General features: G+C 39.9%; 1 long non-coding RNA gene across 2 annotated transcripts in view; it reads left to right on the plus strand.

The window, feature by feature from the left end:
- Positions 1-22,803, plus strand: part of LOC128096150 (uncharacterized) — a 74,703-nt gene that overhangs the window by 39,425 nt on the left and 12,475 nt on the right. For both annotated transcript variants that reach the window (XR_008213544.1, XR_008213545.1), the window contains exon 2: positions 12,150-12,304. This is a non-coding gene — a long non-coding RNA (uncharacterized LOC128096150). The remainder of the gene's footprint in view (positions 1-12,149; positions 12,305-22,803) is intronic.

The raw sequence follows: 22,803 nt of genomic DNA on the forward strand, positions 1-22,803 counted from the left end.
GCACAGCTCTCGCACCACACAGCCCAATTGATGCCGCCTGAAGCACACTGATGCAGATTTGAGCTATTTGTTTGTTATGGATTAGAATGTCTTCACTATGCTTCTCGAAAGTTTTATGCTCTTATAGAAACATAGTGGTTTAATTGTCAAAACAGACCTTTAATATTTGCCTAGCTTTCATCAAATAGGATTATTTTGAGTTATATTGTGTTAGAATGTCTGATTTGAAATTTTTTTTATGTGAGTTGCTGATTTCAGTTTCATTTTTAAAAATGATCAAATGCATTTGGGATGAAAATAGTAATGAATTTCCAAAAATTTCTGAAATAAGCCCAAACAGACTTGTGCCATTTTGTAGGTATTTCTGTGGTATAATGTTCTCAGCACTGATGTTTATAATATCAAAATATCCACTAACCCTGGAAAATGTTAAAGATGTTCAATGTCCTGAACCATCAAACATTTCAGCTGAAATTTAATTCTTTATGTGAAGATAAAAAGCACATCTGTCTCATTAGTATGCAAATTTTCTTTCATCTTTAGTAAATGGTAAAATTGCATGCGTCCTGAATTTAAATTTTTTTTTTTATTATCAGTAAAGGTTTGATTTATACCCCTGTTTTCTATATTAGTATATCCAGGGTCACCTAGAAATTTCTCAGGTAAAAAGAGTCACAAGTGGAAGAACCTTTAGAAGCTTCAGCCTAAGGGAAGAGGCCCAGGAGGGCAGCTACCTTCCACTAAAGGAAATTCCTAGGTCCTGGAGGAATAAAACTTTTAGTCACAGGCCAGGAATGTGAGCAGTGCAGCTCAGCACCCTCTTAGAAGTCATGGAAACAGATGTTGCCCTCTGGCCATGAGCGGGAGACTGACCGTTGAGACAGCATTCCACTGGCCACTTCCCTGACATGCGCAATGCTGAGCTCTTACATTTGGGCCATTGCATTGGTAGAGGGATTGAGACAGTGGGCTGTGGAGGACAAATTGCCTGCTTTTGAGTTTCAAAGGTTGACGCTTCAGTCCAGACAAACATCTTTAGACAAACAAGAAATACAAGGTTTCTCTGCTAGGGGTGGTGTTCAGTGGCAGCGCTCTTGCCTAGATTGCGTAAGGCTCTGGGTTTCATCCCTAGCATTGTGCAAGAAACCAACAAAAAATAGAAATAGCATAGAGAGAGGCCAGGGATAGAGCAGTTGACCAGCATGTTCACCTTCGTAGGTTTGAATCCCAGGCAGCTTTAAAGAAAGCCTTCCTCAACCTCTCCCAGACTGAACAAGGATTCTCTGAGCACTAATTTATATCCCCCTTTTTTTTTACGTTAGTATACCCAGGGTCACCTAGAAATTTCTCAGGTAAAGAGAGTCACAAATGGAAGAACTTTTAGAAGCTAGTTCTGTGGAATCATGGGGGTAGGACTTGGGGTGTAGAGGCCCAAGGAGGGCAGCTGCCTTCCACTAAAGGAAAATTCTAGGTCCTGGAGAAATAAAACTTTTAGTCACAGGGCAGGAATGTGAGCAGCACAGAACCCTAAGTTCTGTAGAACCATGTGGTAGGACCTGGGGCACAGAGGCCCAAGGAGTAAAGAAGGTAAGACCCTGCTCCTGCCCCCAGGGAACTTACAGACTTGCAGTGACAACAGATTCAGTCAGTAAAGAACTGAACATGGTGGGGATGAGGCGGTGGTTCAGTCTCTAAAGTGTTTGCAGGGTAAGCATGAAGACCGGAGTTTGGCTCCAGAACCTATATGAAAAAGAAAAAAAAAAAAGCTTGTTACTGCGGTGTGGGCTCGCAAGTGCTAGTGAGGCAGAGCCAGGTGACTCCCGGGGCTCATTGGCCAACAAGGTGAGCTCCAGACCAGTGAAAGACCCTGTCCCCAAATTAAGGCGGGTGGTACCTGGGGAACACCTGGGACTGTCAACTGCCCACAGCACTCACTTGCACAGAGGTGTGGGCCTCTACCTGGATCTCTTCTCCAGCTTTGAAGGGCCCTGGTGCTTTTCCTCTTCTGAAGCATAGCAACATCACACTCCATTAAACCTAGCTTTGCCTCTATGGACAAGGATTTCTGAGAGTGTGAAAAGTAGCACATGCAAAGCACTTAAGCCCGTCACCCTTGGCAGCAGCACTACCAACTGCCCATCTGTAGGGTGGGCAGGAAGAGAATGCCTTAATAAAACCTTCCTTAAAATCAAATGTTCAAAACTATATGAATGGATGCAAAATGGCCATTTTTTTTTTCTGTTTTCGTAAAGCTTTGCAGAAGTTCACGATATTTTAAAAGACATTTTAAAATTGACTTCTTGATTGTAAAACTGTCGTGAGCTTGTTGGGGAACTCAAACCACATGAGTGAGTGCATTGAGTTAAAAATGTGAAAACCCCCTTTCTGTTTCTCCCCTCTTTGTCATTGTCTCTTTCTCCTAATTTCTCTCTCCACATATGATGACTATAAATGAATAGTTTTTTATGTATTTTTTCACGTCTCAGTGTGGTCTTTACATTTAAAGGTATCTTAAGAGAACAGAAAACTATTTTTGTTAGTTTTTTGAAGTTTCCTATCAGCTGAAATCAGACACAGAGGAGGAACACTAGACAGTGACTAAAGGAACACACATGCACATGTATATGTATATATGTGCACACACATAGAACACACATGCACACACACATATCTATATCTATATCTCCACATAGAAAACGCATGCGTACATACACATATGAGGCGGTGCTTCTTGCTGTCATACGCGACCTCTTAAAAGGAGAGGAGAGAGGGATACATAGTTTCTTCTTCCTTTTATGTATTTGTTTATTTTTTGTAGCTAGAGTGTTCTTGATCCTGCCTGGCCCACAGTCAGGACAAATCTCTCTCACCCACCAGTCCCACAGCCGCTCAGACTCAACCAATTAAACACACAGAGACTTACATTACTTATTAACTGTATGGCCATGGCAGGCTCTTAACCACTGAGCCATCCACCTCTTGTTGTTCCTTTGGCAGCAGCTGGCGTCTCTCCTGATTCCGCCCTTCTTCTCTCTGTATCTCTGCTTGGAGATACAGCTCTGTAAGCTTTCTTGCCATAGGCCAAAACCAGTTTATGTATTATCCAATGGGAGCCACACATATTCATAGCATACAGAAAGATATCCCACAGCACAAATGTGTATGTAAATCAAGAAGCCTATAATGGAAGGAAATCAAAAGTGTCCTCTTAACGGTCTTACCAACTTATAAAATACCACTTTACTAAATAACTGTACATGTAAAACCTCAGGGCCAGCCTCACCAGAGATGTGTCCTTCAATCTGTATGTCAGGGTGTGAAGAGCAATGGAAAACATCCTCAGAGAAGGGAAGCCATGTGTTTCTTTTATCCTTCTTCATAAACATTTAGTGCAAGTGAAAGAAATGTGGTGAGGACAAAGTAATGATTGATGTTGCCTTTGTGTACAATTAAAAATAGCATTTTATTGATTCTTTGAGAATTTCACACAATGTATGTTGATCATATTCACCCCCAAATCCACTCCATCTCCTTACCCACCCAACTCTGTGTCTTCTTTTGTGTTTAAAGTCCATGAGTTCAATCTGTGTTGCTCCAAAACTCTTCGGTGTGGGGCCAGTCCCTGGAGCACGTGGCTTACCAGAGATCACACCCTGAAGAGAAAACTGACTCTCCTTCCCCCAGCAGCTCCCTATAGCAAAGAGCTCCTCAGCGGGGGTTGGGACTGCGTGCCTACTTCCTCTCTCCATGCTGGGAGACATCTTCATTCAAAAGAACACCAAACAAAGAAGAAAGCAGACATGTTAACTATTGGAAAGCTGTTCAAAGATGTGTGTATGTTAACGGCACTGTAAAGACTTTCAAAACAGTCTTTTTAGGTGATCTTTTGCCACCGTTCTAAATTTTACAACAGAATGAGCTTCACTGCTTGATGTAGCTGACACCCTGCCTTCAGAATATGCATTTACCTAAGAAAGAATTTCGTAGATTGCACTCCTGAAAATTTATAGACAAAAGGAAAGGCGAGTAAGGAGGTGGGGGAGAACTCCGGAATGCCTAATGAGAACCTTTGTTTTATATTCTTTCAAAAACGATTATGTTTTCAGAAAGAATATAAATAAATGTATTTTATGGTGAGTTAATTCTTAAAGATGTTTCATACATTTTTAAGTGAACACCTTTCATGAATTTTCTCTTTTAACCTGATAAGTGCAGTTTAAAATTAAAGAACAGCTACAATTTCTAGTAAAATCATTATCATCTGATTTACACAAGATATGTCTATGTATTCATGAAACAGAATATATCTGTGGCTTAATGTGATAAATGTGAATAAATTAAGATATAATTGCATGCTGTTTTCTCTAATTTATTAATTAGGTCTTCTTTATTTGGTTTACTATTACCTACATAAATAAACAGGTTAATTCCATGTTAAATTTTAAGGGAAATATATATGAGATAAGTTCACAAAGCACCTAAATTTACAAACGCAGCCCTGGTAATATTGGATTTGTTTTCATAAAACAGTTATGTCATCTGTAAACATACAAAAAGACTTTCACTGAATAATTTAAATCCCAGACCATCTTAAGACAAATAGCTTTCCATAATAAAACCAAGCTTAAGGTTGTTGTTTGTTTTGTTTTGTTTTCGTATACATTATAATATAAATATTTTTCTTGTACAGTTGTGGACTTAGTAGGTAACATACACACATATACAACATTCTCCTACTTTTATTTCTTGTGATGCTGTGTGCAGAACTAGGGTTTAAGCCCACAAAAATGAACTAAAATGAAACTTGCAAGTCTGATGACTGCTAGAGTTTGATTCCAAGCCATGAAAAACTCCAGCTAATTAAACAGAAATCATTTGGGAGGATATAGATGAGCTCATAGAATCAAAGAGAAAACTAACAAAGAGTGAACTCAGGAAGGACAGATCTCAAGGCATTTTAGGGAGGAAGGCAGGAGGAATCTGTTAACAGTGTCCTAGGCAAGCCTCATTGGGATGAATTTGCTTTGGTTATTTTCTGTCAGCCTTACTCTACTCTGGATACAGATTTTCAGCAGTGTGCATGAGGCCATTTTGCCTGGAGCAGGTTGGACATTGTCTATGAACTTCCACAAGGAGACCTAGTAGATGGAAAACCAACTGCAGTTCCCCAGATGAAAAAGATTTGGGACCGAGAAACCAGCCGGTTCTTAGATTCTAAAATACAGTCTACTGTAGCTACCACAATACTTATTTATAAATGCTACATATGACTTTAACAATGTTGGTCGTTAAAGTATTCATATGGGAGGTTATTATAACCAAACAAAGCTTTCATTAAAAATAATGAATAAGAAAAAACAGCACAATCTTATTTATCATATTGTCTCTACCTGCTTGTTACTGCTATGCTTTCAACGGGACGTGTAAGCCTTAGATAGATAATCTTTTTGCACTTCAATGAGCATAACCTACAAACCAGGACCTAAGCTATATTCCCCATGGTTCTTTAATGTAGTAGGAGATCTCAACTAACGGAGCCTTTCCTAGGGTTTAGTTTCTTCATTCACAAACAAAAGACTACAATGAATCCCAGCTGCAGGATTCATTCTTCCACTAATTAAAAGCAGGTAGAATTCTTGGCTGCTACAGCTTTCTGCCACACTTTCCAGGGTCAGCTACCCCATGGGCTGTTGTTAATTCCTGGAACCTGCGTAGTGGGAGGAGAATATCCAGTCTCTTTACAGGAGTTGGCATGAGTCACCTATTTATTTACTCATTCAAGCAGTCCATCATTCACAGACCTAGAGTGTGGCAAACATCTTTGGATGAAAGTGAGAGACACTATTGTCTTGAAGCCTGCACATCCTGGTACCTAATAATTCCTCTGCAACAAAGGAAATCATGAATTGAGAGAAAACTGAAGGAAAATCCATCTCCTTATGTTAAGAGTAGAGATAGGTTCTTTATGAGAGCAAGGACAAGGGCCCGCCTTCTCTTAGAAGACAGAATAGAGTCAAAGCTGGCTCAGAGGGCACTACAGACAAGTTAAGACTGTATGTTTGTTCGTCCAGCAGCTAGTGAATGCCTCTGTGAAGTCACTGTGTTAGGTAAGGAAGAATAGCTGGAGAGGCTCAGGGAATATCTAGAAAAGGGATGGAAAGATTGTAAGAGCCAGAGGATGAGAAGGAATGCTGCAAGATCGTGTCTTCTAGACATGACAGAGATGATGCACACATGAACTCAAGAGTTGCTTGCCCAAGACCTACACAACATCAGTCTACATACCAAAGTAGAGGGATTTAACAAGACCTCACCCAAGAATGAAGAGCCACAAATCAGTGGCTGCTAAGAGAGGGGAGGGATCAGTTTTCACCAGGGAAGAGCTGCCAGATAGGTTTCCCAGTCCCCAAATGGTCACCACTAAATACACGCAGCACTATTTAGACTCAGTAGGTTGTTGTTTTTTTTGTTGTTGTTGGTGGTGGTGGTAATGGTGGTGTGTGTATATAATAAAAATAACTATAAAGAAGGGGTTATGAATTTGAGACAGGGTGGTAATAGTCACGGGCGGCATTGTAGGGTCAAAGGGGGTTGTGAAAATGAATGAATGCAGTTTATCAAAAAAATTAAAATACAAAAACAAAAGCCAAATAGTTATGGGGGAAAAGTGGCTGTGAAAATGAATGATAATATAAGGGAACAGAATAGAGAGGGGAGGAAGGAAAGGTATTTAAGGAAGAAAATTCCAGAAACAACATACCTGCAGCTATCACTTCATAAGGACAGAAGAATCTCAGTGGCTAGCAATTAGTGCCTGCTCTCTGCTAGGCAGAATTCAAATTGTTTTCAAGGTGCCAACATTTCTTAGCAGAGACAGGTATGGTGATATTTTATTTGTACTGAAATGTGATTTTATTTGTATGTTAATAAATAAAGTTGCCTGGGGGGTCAGATAGCAAGCCATAGCAGCCCCCCCCCCCCCCCCCCCCCCCCCCCCCCCCCCCCCCCCGGCACACGCCTTTAATCCCAGCACTTGGTAGGCAGAGCTAGGTAGATCTCTGTGTGGTCAAGGATACAGCCAGCATGGGAGACACACGCCTTTAATTTCAATACCAACCATAGAAGATCTGGAGGTCTGTACAAACAGGCAGTAGGTCTGTCTTGGCTGAAGAGGCTAGCTGCAGCAGACGGGTAAGGCTCTTAGCTCTGATCTCTTGGCTTTCTTCTTTGCATTGGTTCTGTGTTTCTTATTTATTAAGACGGTTGGTTACATCGACAGACAGGCAATGGTATTATTTTGGTTTTATAGTTGAGAAAATGATTAGAAAGTGTAGGCAATCTTTCCAGGACATTTAGTAGGTGTGGGATTTGAACCCAGAAATGCCAGAATTCCGAGTTGTGTGTCTAGTTTAAGCTAACTCTCTGCAGATTTGTAATAGCTGAACAAATAATCACCCACTATGAATCCAGTCACCTTGATCTATTTTAGACTAATTCTAAATACCATGCCAGTTTGAAAGAACAAATTAGTACCCATAGCTATAAATATTCCTCTTAAAATTACACCATAATTTCCTTTTTATGGCCTCTTCCCCTTCCCCCACCAAACTCCAGGACTAAATTGTCCCTCCATGTGGCCTTTATTGCAGAATACTTGAGAAGAATTAGAGGTGGATGGGAGTTAAAAAGTTAGAAAGCGTGGTCATTGCGTTTGAGTGGAGAATAGCAATATTGGTTCATAATAACTCATAGATGGATGCAGTTGAGAGCCACAGTGTTCTAGGTTCTCAGGAAATCTATCTTGGGAGTTTGAAAGAAACCTGAAGGAAACTAAATTAATAGCTTGTCATGGGACAACTGGTTTACATTTCCCCTCAGTTTAAGTCACAGCTTTAAAAGCTGTAACATTTTTTATTCAATTACAGGATATCACTTATTTTCATAACCATACATTTATATACATATATTACTTAGAAATACATTTTTATGATGTTAGTTTTTTTAAATATTCAAAATTAGAACTTCAAATACTTGGGAACTAAAAATCAATAAAATTTAACAGCCTGATACATACAATCTCTTAACACAGCCACAGAGCACAGATCAATCTGAGTGGTCATATAAAAGATAACTTTTTGATAACTACAATTGTTTTGATAGCTGTAGAATTGTTTTCCATTAAATAATGAAAATCTGAGGTCTGAGGACTGACATTTTTTTCTCTCAATTGTTTTTTCTAGCACTTACAACCTAGAAAAATACTTCCTTTCTCTCAAATCCCATAGGCTCCCATTGTCAAATCCTATCCACATTATAAATGGCTGAAGTATGTGTGTAATCATTATGACCCTGCTGTCCCTAAGGCCTTTCAAGACACTGTCAGTACAGAGCACTTCGCTGGGCTCATGTCATAGGTTACTCCACGTAGCTGTAAGCATGGCCCCAGCCACACGAATCAAGGCTGCTTCACATTATTTTCCGAATGTATTAGCAATATAATAATGTCAGAATTTTAAAGTGTTCATGTCTGAGGATGAGTAACATAATCTTACAAATAAATTGAATCTAGTAAGAAATGATTAAAATTTAATCTGTAACTACAAAAACAAAACAAAACAAAAATGAAAACACCAGGCTATAATAAGAATAAGTTAGCGAAATTAAAGCAATTCAATTGTAGGCATCAAAAGACAATGTATGTAAAGTTAGAGTGAAACATACATTTTATGCTTTAATTATAAAGTATGTCATTCAAAAATCAATCTCACTTTTCAAATTAGTAAAAATAAAAACTGATTTCTTTTTAAATTGCCATGTAACTAATCCATGAATAAAATTACTTTAAATTTTTTTTTTTTTTTTTTTTTTTTTTGGTTTTTCGAGACAGGGTTTCTCTGTGTAGCTTTGCGCCTCTCCTGGAACTCACTTGGTAGCCCAGGCTGGCCTCGAACTCACAGAGATCCGCCTGGCTCTGCCTCCCGAGTGCTGGGATTAAAGGCATGCGCCACCACTGCCCGGCCTACTTTAAAATTTTTAATTTTATTTATTTGTTTTGTGAACGTATGTGGGGGTGGGGATGTTTGAGCCATGACACACATGTGGTGGGGGTTCAGGGGACAATGTGCAGGAAGCAGTTCTCTCCTCCCACCACGTATGTTCGGGGCATCCAACTCGGCATCAGGCTTGGTGGACAGCATCTTAACTGGCTAAGTAATCTTGCCAGCCTGGGAACTGCTAGTCTTGATTCATACCTCATATGAATACAGAGGGAAATTTGAAAACAAAGGCCGTTTTACACAGTTACACTAAGACAAAGGACCATGAGCGCCACCCCCCCCATTTTTTTTTTTTTTTTTTTTTAATAATCAGGCATCTTGGTTATGTTGACAACATTCAAATTTGCATCCCCGAGCAGATCTCCTTTTGCATCCCCAGATTCAGACAGCTTGCTGTTTACATCTCAGGGTTCCTTTTAGAGCGCTTGTGGGAACAACCAATTCAGCATGCCTAGATGATTCTGTGTTCCTGAATCTTACTCCTGCTGGTGTGTCTGGTAGTGTGGCCAGGCAAACAGGACCTCCAGCTGCTGGAACAGCAGCAGGGCAGGTTCTGGATTGCTTCTCCCCTCCCTTCAAGACCACTCAACTCTCAAGCCTGTGTCTTCCACCTGCCCAGCACTCTCACACTCATTCTGTTCCTCCTGACCCCCTGTCTGCTTCCTGTGGCCTCTGCTCTCCTCTCCTGTCCATTACCATCCTGACACTTGTCCTTAGGTCATGCTGAACTGTGGTGATATTGTGTTCCCCAAAATATCGTGCACCCTAATAAATTTATCTGAGGTCAGAGAACAGAATAGCCACTAGACAAACATAGAGGCCAGAAAATGGTGGCACTCATGCCTTTTTTTTTTTTTTTTTGGTTTTTCGAGACAGGGTTTCTCTGTGTAGCTTTGCGCCTTTCCTGGAACTCACTTGGTAGCCCAGGCTGGCCTCGAACTCACAGAGATCCGCCTGGCTCTGCCTCCCGAGTGCTGGGATTAAAGGCGTGCGCCACCACCGCCCGGCGCACTCATGCCTTTAATCCTAGCATTCCAGAGGCAGAGATCTGCCTGGATCTCTGTGAGTTCAAGGCCACACTGGAAACAGCCAGGCATAGAAACAAGAGCCTTTAATCCCAGGAAATGATGGCAGAAAGGTATTTAAGGCATGAGGACCAGGAACTAGAGCTGGTTAAGCTTTTAGGCTTTTAGCAGCAGTTCAGCTGAGATTCATTCTGGATGAGGACTCAGAGGCTTCCAGTCTGAGGAAACAGGTTCAGCTGAGGAATTGGCAAGGTAAGGTGGCTGTGGCTTGTTCTGCTTCTCTGATCTTCCAGCATTCACCCCAATAACTGGCCTCAGGTTTGATTTTATTAATAAGACCTGTTAAGATTCATGCTACACTGAACTGTGCTGAGTTCCATGTGGAGCAAGGTTCTTTGTTTTGTTGTTGTTGTTGTTTTTTGTTTTGGTGGGTGGGTGTTTTTGTCTATGTTGCTCCCTTGGCCTAGAGTGCACATTGTGGTTCACCATTTATCTGTCTTCAGTAGCCTCTCAGGGACACGTTCACATCATTTTCTCTTTCCCTAAATCACCCATCTTTATTCTTCCATTGCTCCACAACTTTTCCCTTTATCATGCAATTTAAATGTCCTTCCCATATCCATATTACTACTGAATTGTTAGCCAGGACCAAAGAACCTGGTGCTGACTTTCATAAATATAAATGAATGAACATTTCATCCATCAGAATCCCCAACTTTTAGTTTTCTTTTTGCCACATTCTGAAAAAAGCTCCTCAATTTGAGTTTTGAGGAGAGAATTCGCATAAGCTCTCCCGATCACCGTTAGCTGCAGTTTAGACAGTTTGCAAGGATCAGCTTTCTCCTCCCACTACCTGAGTCCAGGGCAAGCACCCCATGAGTGAATCTTCATTTTTCACTCCAGGCTACCCCTAAGGACTTGTAGTGCTCTCTGTTGCATCCCAAGAGGCTCGGGGTTAGATATTCAGTCACACATTTAATTAGGGAAAATATTAGCCAGTGCTAGGCTGAGTCATACTTGGAGAACATTCTCCCACATCGCTTCCCCAAGTGGAGAGGTTGTGGTCTGACGTGGTCTTTTGTCACAGTTGGCTTCTTATCTGAATTTTCACTGTGGGCTTCTGGTGTCTTCTCTTGGCCACCTCATAACTGGCCTGGGCTTTGGCTTCCCGCCAGTGTCCTCACCCTCCTTGTTTGGAGCTCATGGGCCTGGTGCTTGTCTGGTCTTGATCCTGGCAAGCTCAAGGCAGGGTATGTAGCTGCCATGGTCACCAGCTGCAGCTGAGCACTCCCTCTCACTTTCCCATTCTGCCTCACATCCACAGCCACGTGACTGCCACAGCACCCTAAAAAGGAAGGCACCTGTCTGTCACCTTCAAAGCCTTTCAGAGTGAGTTGTATTTTTTTGTTTATTTTATTTTATTTTATTTTATTTTGAGACAGGGTCATGAGCTTCAGATTGGCTGAGGAAGACTTGGGTTTCCAGTCTTCCTGTCTCCACTTCCCTAGTGCTGGGATTCCAGGTGTGTTTTGAGGGTTGCAAATTGAATAACCTCATTTCTCTTAACTGATACTTCTCTGTCTCACCTACTGGACAGTGTGTTATAAATGTCAGGATTCACAACAACTGTGTGTTATATGTGTGTATGTTTTACATAATCACTTTTCAGAGCCTTAGTTCCTTTTGGGAAATGATAATTATTTAGGATTTTCTGTTCCTCTTACCTAGTTCCAAGATGCTGTCAGGACTTCGTGTGGGTGGATGAGCAACGTGGTAAAAAGAGCGGCTTTCTGACTTTCAATTGTAGGGTGGTCCTGAGGGGCCCACAGAGGGCTTGGAAGTCGGATGCCTGGGTGGTCCTTGGGCTTGTGAGTGCTGGTGAGTCCTTTGTACCCACCACTTGTCCACTTGCCTGTGTGTGCCTCGTCTCCGGACTCTGGTAGCCCGGTGGTCCTTTCAAGGTTCTTTCTTTAACCACCAAGAGCTACACACGCTAAAGAGGCAGGAGCACAGATGTATTGTTCTAGGTAACTGTCTTCTCACCTCATGTCTCCCCCTGTTGTTCCAGAGGGAAGAAGAGTCCATCCATCAGCTTTGAGTGTTCCACAGTGCAGCTGCTGCACTACACGTTCGGCAGGGCTTCGACCTGGGAGAGAGGGTTGAGAGCGGACTCATCTTCTCCCTCCATTCCTCTTCTCTGCTCAGAAGCTTGCCTGGGCTCAGGTGGGCTGACGTCTCTCTATTCTCTCTGTTCTTTCCAAGCCGCAAGGTCTTTCCTCAGATCTTATCCTCAAGTCTCTCCTTGCCTGAAACTTGGCAGTTTCCATGAATAAAGTCAACACGGGCTAAAAAAATATTCAGCAAATTGTTGAGTCTTTTGATAGGTCTGAATTTCAGGATATGAGAGTAGGAAGCAGACTTACTATACCTGCTTTGAGTACTGAAATTTGAATACTGAAGTTTTATTTGTTTTTGTAGTCTAGATTTATTATAACCCCACTGTCTTGGGGAGAATGCATGAAAGCCACACATTAAGAAATGTAAAGGGAAAACTCATTGGTATATGACAAAATGTTCCCCTTAAAGTATTGAATTGAAAAAAACCACATTAACAAATTTCACTTATTTGAACTTATTTTTTAATAGTGAAGTCAGTATGAATTAGCAAAATGTTTATCATTAAAGAAAAAATTAAGTAAGTAGAAAAATGTAAAATATTAAATATAAGAAAGGAGTGCCTATTATTGAACTTTGGAGGGGTTAAGCTGCATGTATTTTATAGAGATCATTGTCCATTTTACAAATATGTTGACATACATAAAAGTTACAGACATATTACATATATATATATTAATTGTTTTACATATAGGAGTCAATTTCCCAACTGATTTTACAGAGGAGAAAATAACACACAGATTTATGGATTGTCAGATGTCAAATATTTGTTGTTTGTCTAGGTTTTCCTGATGCTAGAATGAATGAATAACTTTCACAAAAACCCTTCTTACATAGAATGAGTTCAGAGTTCTAATAAGCAACAGTGTGAGGACTATAGTTAGTGATAGTTGTGTCTAGTATGAAGATTTATTTTTTGCTAAGTGAGTAGACATGGCTTGTACCAGGCTTTGTTTTGTTTTGTTTTGTTTTGTTGTTTAGGCCACCAACCAGCTCCTAAATCATGACACAGAGACTTCTTATTAGTTATGAATGCTTGGCCATGTCTTAGCTCTTACTTTAATCTGTTTCTCTTTATCTATGTTTTGCCTCGGGACATTTTACCCTTTTTTCTGTATATTTTACTCTCCTACTGTCTCTATGTCTGTCTGTCTGTCAGCTGCCTGGCTTCTGGCCCCAGGCATGTCCTCCTCTTTCTCATCTTTCTCCTCTCCTACTTCTCTCAAGCCTAGAGTTCTCCTCCTATTTACTCTCTTTGCCTGCCAGCCCTGCCTATCCCTTTCCTGCCTAGCTGTTGGCTGTTCAGCTCTTTAATAGACGAATCAGGTGCCTTAGGCAGACAAAGTGAAACAAGTGCAACACATCTTTACATAATTAAACACACATCCTTACATTGTTAAATAAATGCAGGATAAACAAAAGCAATACATCCTTACACAGTTAAAGTAATATTACATAGCACAAACAAATGTAGCACGTCTTTACATAGTTAAATATTCTACAACAGTAGCTGCTCTTGCCACAGGTGTGTGGGATAGTGATTGTACAACTATTTGAGATGGTGGATATGTTAATTTTTCACAGTAGTAACTATTTTGCTACATATGTGTTTTATAACATCATGTTGTGTATCTTAAATACAAACAATATAGGATTCATTGTAGGCGGAAGTAAGTTTCTCTCCTGCCTGCCTATTCCCAAATACCCAGCAGCTGCTTCCAAAATAATTGACTCAGAGGCTTAATATTAATTGTAATTGTTTGGCCAATGGCTCAGGCTTATTATTGGCTAGCGCTTTCACTTACATTAACCCATAATTCTTATCTATGTTTAGCCACATGGCTTCGTAACTTTTCTTAAAATGACATTCTCATCTTGCTTCCTCTGTGTCTCCCTGGCAACTCCTGACTCCGCCCTTCCTCTTCCCAGCATTCTCCTAGTCTGCTTGCCCTGCCTATACTTCCTGCCTGGCTACTGGCCAATCAATGCTTTATTAAGCCAATTTGAGTAACAAATCTTTACAGTGTACAAGGACATTATCCCACAGCAATCCATTAAAAAAAATAAAATCCATCTTTAAACATAAATTGTATGGGGCTGGAGAAATGGCTCAGAGGTTAGAAGCACTGGCTGTTCTTCCAGAGGTCCTGAGTTCAAATCCCAGCAACCACATGGTGGCTCACAACCATCTGTAATGAGATCTTGTGCTCTCTTCTGGTCTGCAGGGATACATGCAGACAGAACACTGTATATATAACAAATAAATCTTTAAAATAAATAAAATTTAAAAGAAATAAAATAATAAATAAATTTAAATAAATAATAAATAAAATTTAAAATAAATAAAAATAAACAAAAAAATAAATAAATTGTATGAAGACCCCTTTACTAATAAATGAAAGACTGAAATTAGTATATTTTATATAGAAATGACCTGACAATCCTTGAAAACATTTTCTTTTATTCTTCTAGCATGGAAGTTTCCACTGTTTATTTTCTTTAGATTTCATAAGTGTTGTAATGAAAAGAGTGGTTACTGGATTTGCCTACCTATTCATAAAATCCACTTTAGAAGGATTTGCCTTTATGCATTTTACTGTATGATTTCACAAATTAAACATAATGATTCCTTATTATATGTGCCATTTAATCCACTTTCTCTAGGCACTTTATGATTACAAGGCATAAACATGTTTACTCTAGTCACAATTTTTTTTTTTTGTAAAAAAAGTCAAAGGTCACAGACATCATTTGCCAAATAGCTGACTGGATTGGCACAATGTAGATGCTTTCAGATGCTGGATCTAAAACTAAGGTGTGTAGAAACGTGATGTGCATGTGAATCACTTGCTTTGGAATAGAGGCTGAATATTCAACATAGGCTGAGATTTTACAAGAGAGGTAGCTTTTTGAAAATTGGAGCTTTTAAAACAAAAAGTTTTAATTATACAAAATAATTTAAGCTTCTGAAATAGATAAAAATGACAAAAATAATTTAAACTTTCTTACTCCAATGTCTGAGGTCCTCAGTTCTCACATCATTTTCCAGTTAAAGGAACAAAGGCTCCTTGGAAAACTGGATGGCTTTCAAGCTTGGCCAGGGACTCTACAAGTTGAGCCCCAAATATTTGGGTAGCAGAAAGATGTCCTGAACATACATGTTCACAGAAGTGAGCAAAGGAACACAAAGTCAAGAGCATGAAGAGATGAGACAATGTGAGCAATAAAGCCACATAGGATTGAACACCAAATTATGGAATAAATGCCCATGAATCCAGACCAGTACAAATTAAAGGTTAAATCAATCAGTAAATAGAGAGCTGAACCTGGCGATGATGTCCCATAATCCCAGCTACTCATGAGCTCAAGGCAGTAGAACTACAAACTCAAAGTGTGCCTGGACAACAGGGGCCTGTTAGAGTAACTTAGAGAGATCCTGCCTCAAAACAAACAGAAGAAAGAGCCTAGCATACTTATAGCCTGATTTTAATTCCCCCCAAATAAAGGAACAAATAAATGGAGGAGAAGCAAATCTCTCATGCAAAAGAAACCCCCAAAATTGTTCAAAAGGTCACTGGGGAGATGGGGCCTCAGGAGCTTCTTTATAAGGGAGAAGCCTGATAAACCCACTTTTCCCAGGTAATGAGTAACCACAGTGTAGCAATTTCATGACTTCCATCCTGGAGGGATGCTAGTCAAGACTCTGTAAGTAAACAAACAAACCAAACAGTACTTTTTTTTTTTTTTTTTTTTTGCCAACATCAGGGCTAGGAAAATGGGTCAGTGGGAAAAGCAACTTACTAACCATGAGAACTGAAGTTTGGATCCCTGACACTCACAAGAAAACCAGGCACCTGCTTGTAATCTCAGTGCTTGGGAGGTAGAGACAGTTCTCTAGGCAGAGTAGCCAGATCCCCCAATCCTGAGCTCCAAGTAGAGAGAGAGTCCCTAACTCATTGAATACAATAGAGTGTAATCAAGGAGAACGGCTGTGTTTTGTACGGCCCAGTGAAGGTTCTGGTAGTGATATTTTGTGTTTCAAATGAATGAGATTACTAAGTATGTACCAAGCAAAAGTAAAAAAAAAAAAAAAAAAGCAAGTCATGGATACCAAAACATCAAATCAGGTGCTCATGACCGCCATCAGAAGTCACAGGAAGGCAGTCAGTCAGTTGGAGTGCCAAACTGAGAGCTAGCTCCATGGATGAGCTCTGGCTTTTCATTCCCACCATAGGTATGTTTATTCCATGGGATAATTACAGTTTCAACCTCTGTTGAAAATGCTTTACTCACTAGCTGCTCTCGAGAGCTACATGTTTTTAATACTATCTAATTGTGTGTTGTTTTCTTTTCTCCCCTGTCATAGTTAGGGGGCAGCTTCTTCAAAAAATAAAAGGAAAGAAAGAGAAAAATTGAAGATTAAAAGGGAAAATAGGAAGCACATGAACCAATCACAATGTGGAGATCTTACTGGATACTGAATGAGACAAACTACAAAAAATAAAATAAAATTATGAAACACCAGGAAATTTTAACAAACACTAACAGTTTAATGATATTAAGAAAATATTGATCTTAAAAGGACAATTTTCAGCTTCATATGGAAACACACACACACACACACACACACACACACACACACACACACACAAACAAAACAAAACAGGATAGCTAAAAGAATTCTGAATAATAAAAGAACTGCTGGAGGTATCACCACCCTGGTTTCAAACTGTACTAAAGAGTTATAGTAAGTAGCTGGGCAGTGGTGGTACATGCCTTTAATCCCAGCACTTGGGAGACAGAGCCAGGAGGATCACTGTGAGTTCGAGGCCAGCCTTGTCTGCAGAGCGAGCTCTAGGAGAGGCACCAAAACTACACAAAGAAACCCTGTCTCGAAAAACCAAAACCAAACCAAACCAAAACAAAACAAAACAAAAAAAAGAGTTATAGTAATTAAAAACAGCATGGTATTTGCATGAAAATGGACTTATTGATCAATGAAATAAAATTGAAGACCCAGACATAAGTCCACACACATGTGGATATCTGATGTTTCTTTTTATATAGAAGCCAGAAACACACTGGAAAAAAGGCAGCATTATCAACAAATGGTGCTGGACAAACTGGATGGCTACATGTAGAAGAATACAAATAGATCCATACTTATCACCCTGCACAAAACTCAACTTCAGATGGGTCAAGGGTCTCAACAGAATGCAGATACTGAATCTGATAGAAGAGATAGGGGAATATCCTTGAATGTATTGGTACAGAAGACTTTCTGAACAGGCAATAAGACCAGCAATTTGTACATGGAACCTCATGAAACTGAAAAGCTTCTGTAAAGCAAAGGACATCATTCAGACAAAGCAGCAGCCTACAGAATGGGAAAATATTTTATCTAACTATATATCTAATAGATGACTAATATCTAAAATATATAAACAGCTAAAAAACCCTGGACATTGAGAAAACAAATAACCCAGTTAAAAATGGGGTACAGATCTAAACAACACAATTCACAAAAGAGGAAACTCAAATGGCTGAGAAGCACATAAATGTTCAACATCCTTAGTCATTAGGGAAATGCAAATCAAAACTACTTTGAGATTTCATCCATATCCATCAGGATGGCCAAGACCAATAAAACAAATATCAGTTCATGCTAGTGAGGATGTGATGTAAGAGGAGCATTCATCCATTGCTTGTGGGATTGCAAACTTGTACAGCCCCTATGGAAATCAGTGTGGTGTTCATCAGAAAGATGGGACTCAAACTACCTCAAGATTCAGCTATACCACTGTTGGGAATATACCCAAAGGATGCTTCATCCTACCATAGAGACACTCGCTCAACCATGTTCATTACTTCCCAATTCATAATGGTCACAATTAGAAACAGACTAGATGTCTGTCAATGAGTGAATGGATAAAGAAGATGTGGTACATATACAGAATATTAGTAAGCTGTTAAAAAAAATGAATCATGAAATTCACAGGTAAATAGATGGAGCTAGGAAAAAAATCATCCTGAATGAGGTAGCTAGACCCCAAAAGACAAAAGTGGTATTTATTTGCTTATATGTTCATGTTAACTGGTCAGTCTTCAATGAGCAGTCTACAGTCCATATAACTGCAGAGGTTAGGTATATAGTAAGGGACTAGGATTGAGGGATATCTCTAGGAAGGGGAAATAGAATAGAAAGTTATGGATGGGTGCAGGCGGGCTGGAATAGGAGGATCAAATGGGGAAGGGGAGGGAATACAGGGAGGGACAGTTAAAACTATGGACCTTTTGAGGGGTCATATGGAAAGCTAATACAGTAGAAAGTTCTTAAAATATATGCATACATGAAAGAAATCTGAATGAAATCATCAAATAACAGGGAAGACAAAGCCCAAACTAGACATCTCTCCACTAAATGAAGCCTCCAATGCTGGGAATGAATTACATATAATCCTGTTGTTGGCCACAAGGGCCCCATGGGAACCCCTAAACAACTCAGACAATCACCGTGGCTATTGGTTGATCTCCACAAACTGATAGTAAGGCCTTTCGCTGAACACCACACCTACATGGCTGAACACAGAGAAGGTGAACCAGGGCCTACCTAGAGCCTTCAACTCTGCTGATGGTGTTTGTGGTACCAGAAGGCACTCTACACACTGCCAAAGAAAGGTAAACACCAACCCAGCTACAAACTCTGCGATCTACAATAGTGACCTGTGCTGTTTTTATCAAACTCTGAAATGTTATTGATTTATTTTTTTTTAACTAAATCTCAATCTTCCGATTTTACCAATAAAGACTAAGAAGCCAGATGTTGGGGTGAAAGCCTGCTAGCTCAGAGAGGCAGAGAAAGCACCCAGCTGACCTTCATGCTCTGCTGACCCCACCCCAAAATAAAACAAAACAACAATAACATTAACAAAAATAAAACAAAACAAAGGAAAAAACCAGACCTACCTGCCAGATACACTGGTGCAAGAGCAGCACAAAAGTTACAGAAGTAGCGAACCATTATGTGATCGGAATTAAGTCTCAGTCCAGGAGATGGAGCCTGTCCTAGACGCTGTCTGGGTAGCCAAGAACCTAAGACTGGATAGGCAATGGACCTGGGAGAAAACCAAACCCTGCTCTTCTGTTAAAGGAGCACAGCAACAAAATGACTCCCAATGCCATTCTGATAGACTCCTAGAGCCGTGTCTCAGTCAGCCGTCAGCAGAGAAGCTTCTTCCTGTACTGGATGGGAACAAACACAGAGACCCACAGCCGTACAGCGTGCAGAGAATGAGAGACCTTGGAACGCTCAGTCCTAAATGGGCTGTCTCCATCAATTCCCTTCCCTCTGGGGTCAGAAGACTCTGCGGAAGTAGAATAGAGGATAACAAGGAAACAATGTCTTCCAGATCCAACAGGACTGACACACATACGAACTCACAGAGACTGTGGCAGGATCCACAGGGCCTGCACAGTGTTTGGGTGGGAGCTCCACCTCAACCCCTGGCACCCTGGCATCCATATACCAAAGAGTCTGGAATGTTCTGGTGGAAAAGCTACCTCTACTCCCCTCCCCCATCTCTTTCCTCAAATCTGCCCCTTCAAAGCCCTGGCAAGACCACTCCCATAGGGTATATAAGCTGCATCCCAGAAAACAGACACGTAGTTTTCAAGTCTCTCATTCTGGTCTCCTCTCTGCGGGGTGGAGACTCACCCGGGAATGCTTTGCCCATTAAACCAGGGCTTTTTCTAATTCGGTCTGATTTGGTCCGATTTGGACTGCTGCATTGACGGAGAGGCTTATCGGGGTGCAAAAAACCTTTCACACAGGTCTAAGCCAGATGAGATCCTGGTGCTAAGAGGAGGATTAGACACAATTCCCATCCCTAACTAGAAGCTATCTCCAGTTGATCACCACTTGCAAACGAAAATTTAGTTTTCTCCAACGGAGTCTGACTGGGTAAACAAACCACATTTAAGGATAGGCAACGTTCCCAGCAGTAGATGACCAACACTAAATGAACTCAATAGTGTTTTGGGCAGGTTTTTTTTGTCTCACAGTGCTTTTCAGGTTGTTTTTTTTTTTTTTTTTCCCTCACAGATCTTTTGCATATATATTACAGTTTCTGATTTTGTTGTTATGGGTCTTCTGTATGTGCAAATGCGTGTGTCTCAGCGTCTGTTTATGTTTCTTGTGTTTTTTTCTCTTGTTTGTTTTTGTATATATATATATTGTATATATATATATATATATTGTGTGCAAAGTATCTACTTTCAATCTACAAAAAGGAGGACACAAAGATGGGAAGGAGTGCTGAAGGGAGGCATTAGAGGGAGGGATGGAGGGTGAATACAATCAAAATACATTGTATGAATTTGTGAAATTATCAGAGAACTAATAATAAATATATTTTAAAAAAGAAAATGCTTATTTTATTCTGGGCATGATAGTTTATTATACTTAGTTTAAAATTTTACTTTTCAGAGATACAGAGTAAAATATTCAGGGATTAAATTATAAGTTATGGGATATTTGTTCCAAAAAGTACGGGGTAAGGAGGAATGGGTAGAGACAGACGAGGCAGGATTGGTTATGAACTATTAACTATGGAAGCTGGGGTGATAGCATAGGAAGTCTTCATACTATTCAATATGCTTATGTTAAAATTTTCCATAAATAAAAGCTGTTAAAATAAATCTGCCATATGAAGATAATCCTTTAATAAATGGTATTGGGTAGCACTCTAAATACCAAAGTGTTTTCACTTACATGTCACCAAGTCCCAAAGTAGCAACTTGAAGATAGAAAGTGACATTTAAGCTGCATCTATAGGAAGCCTAAGCCTACTGGTTGATTTGATTAATTCAGACAAAAAAGCTAGTTAGTTTAGAAAAGGCAAAACGAACTCAAACTGTCCATTTTGCTAGTTTACTGGAGTAAATTGACAATACTGGAGTGACTGTTAATACTAGAAAGTAAGTCATCACGGGGTAGTGGTGGCGCACGCCTTTAATCCCAGCACTTGGGAGGCAGAGCCAGGTGGATCTCTGTGAGTTCCAGGCCAGCCTGGTCTACAGAGCAAGATCCAGGACAAGCACCAAAACTACACAGGGAAACCCTGTCTCAAAACCAAAACAAAACAGAACAAAAAAAGAAAAAAAGAAAGAAAGTAAATCAGCAAAGCAGATGTTTTGTTCTGACACCTTAATGCAGGCATGATTTAAGGAGAGAACTCAGAAACTATGGCAAAGTTCACCAAGGTAGCCCTAGGCAAAATAGTAGCGAAACCACGTTTATTTTCCAAGAAGTCATGTGCAACAGACAGCACTATAAGCACACAAGCCTAAAATCATAACTGGAACCTGATCAAGAACCAATTACTAGGGTATGGTTTAATACAATTCCACCTAAAGTTATAACACTATATATTTGAACTGAACACTATATATATGAACTAGTATTTTAGTGATCACTATACCACTTTTTAAAAAGACCAATGTAGAGAAAGCTACTCTCAGGTTGCAGGGTATCAGGTTGCCTCATTTTGTGACTCAGACAAAAATAGGTAACATTATCTCTGTTTGTCAAGCAGGCAACAGGCTCTGGGAGGTCTCCTTGCCTTCCCGTTGCCAAAGGCAGAGGAATGGGACTAGAACCCAGGTGTTCTGGCATGGAGTCCAGTGTTCTGTTACACTTGTGGCTCTCAAAGGAAACACATGATATATGCTTATAGCTTCTACTTGGATTATAGTGGAAAGAAATTAGGCATGAAGAAGTAGTTTAGGAATACAAATAACCTCTTTTGCCATTCTCTGGTGCTTGTCAATAAATTGGTGCTTCCTTTTATGACCGTATATTATAAATAGTCGATATTGCAGGCAAAATGATGCTCCATTAATGTAATATCCTGTTTGTTCGATGATGCATGGCTGAAATCCAGAGATTAACCTCTTTGAGGAGGATGCTGCACACTATTAGATCCTCTGATGTTGAGAGAAGAAGATGAATTAGAACATATTAAAATATTAGATAATAACCTTATAGTGTCAATTAGTGCAAAGCCCATTATTATCACCCATTATCTGACAAATGGGTTTATTCTTTCATAGTGCCTTTTTCTAGGCTTCTCTCTGTCTTCTATAGATTTAATCCATTTACTTTTCACACTTCCACCACTGCTGAAATCCATTTTCCAGTTTAGTTTATGTGCAAAACTCATCACGGTGTGACTGTTTCTCACCTTCACTCAATGATCATTTCTATCTCTACGATTTTTAAGCAACAATTTGGAACCAGTCCATGCCTTTCCTTTGGATATATTTGATATCTGTTTGTAGCTTCTCCCAGATGACTCACTTTTGCCTTTGTTTTTAATGAAAGTTTCTGTGTATGGTTCCTTCCAGAGAATCCCCAAGACAGATTTTTTTGTTTGTTTGTTTGCACATCGGTCAGTCCAGCCAAGAACAAAAGTATCCATGAGTTTCAACAAAGTTTAAGTGGATTTAATTGGAGTATAGTTTAACGTTTTAAAACAGTGTCTATATTT

This window comes from Peromyscus californicus, unplaced genomic scaffold (genome assembly GCF_007827085.1).
Source record: "Peromyscus californicus insignis strain IS unplaced genomic scaffold, ASM782708v3 Scaffold_11__1_contigs__length_118956290, whole genome shotgun sequence".
Taxonomy (NCBI): Eukaryota; Metazoa; Chordata; class Mammalia; order Rodentia; family Cricetidae; genus Peromyscus; species Peromyscus californicus.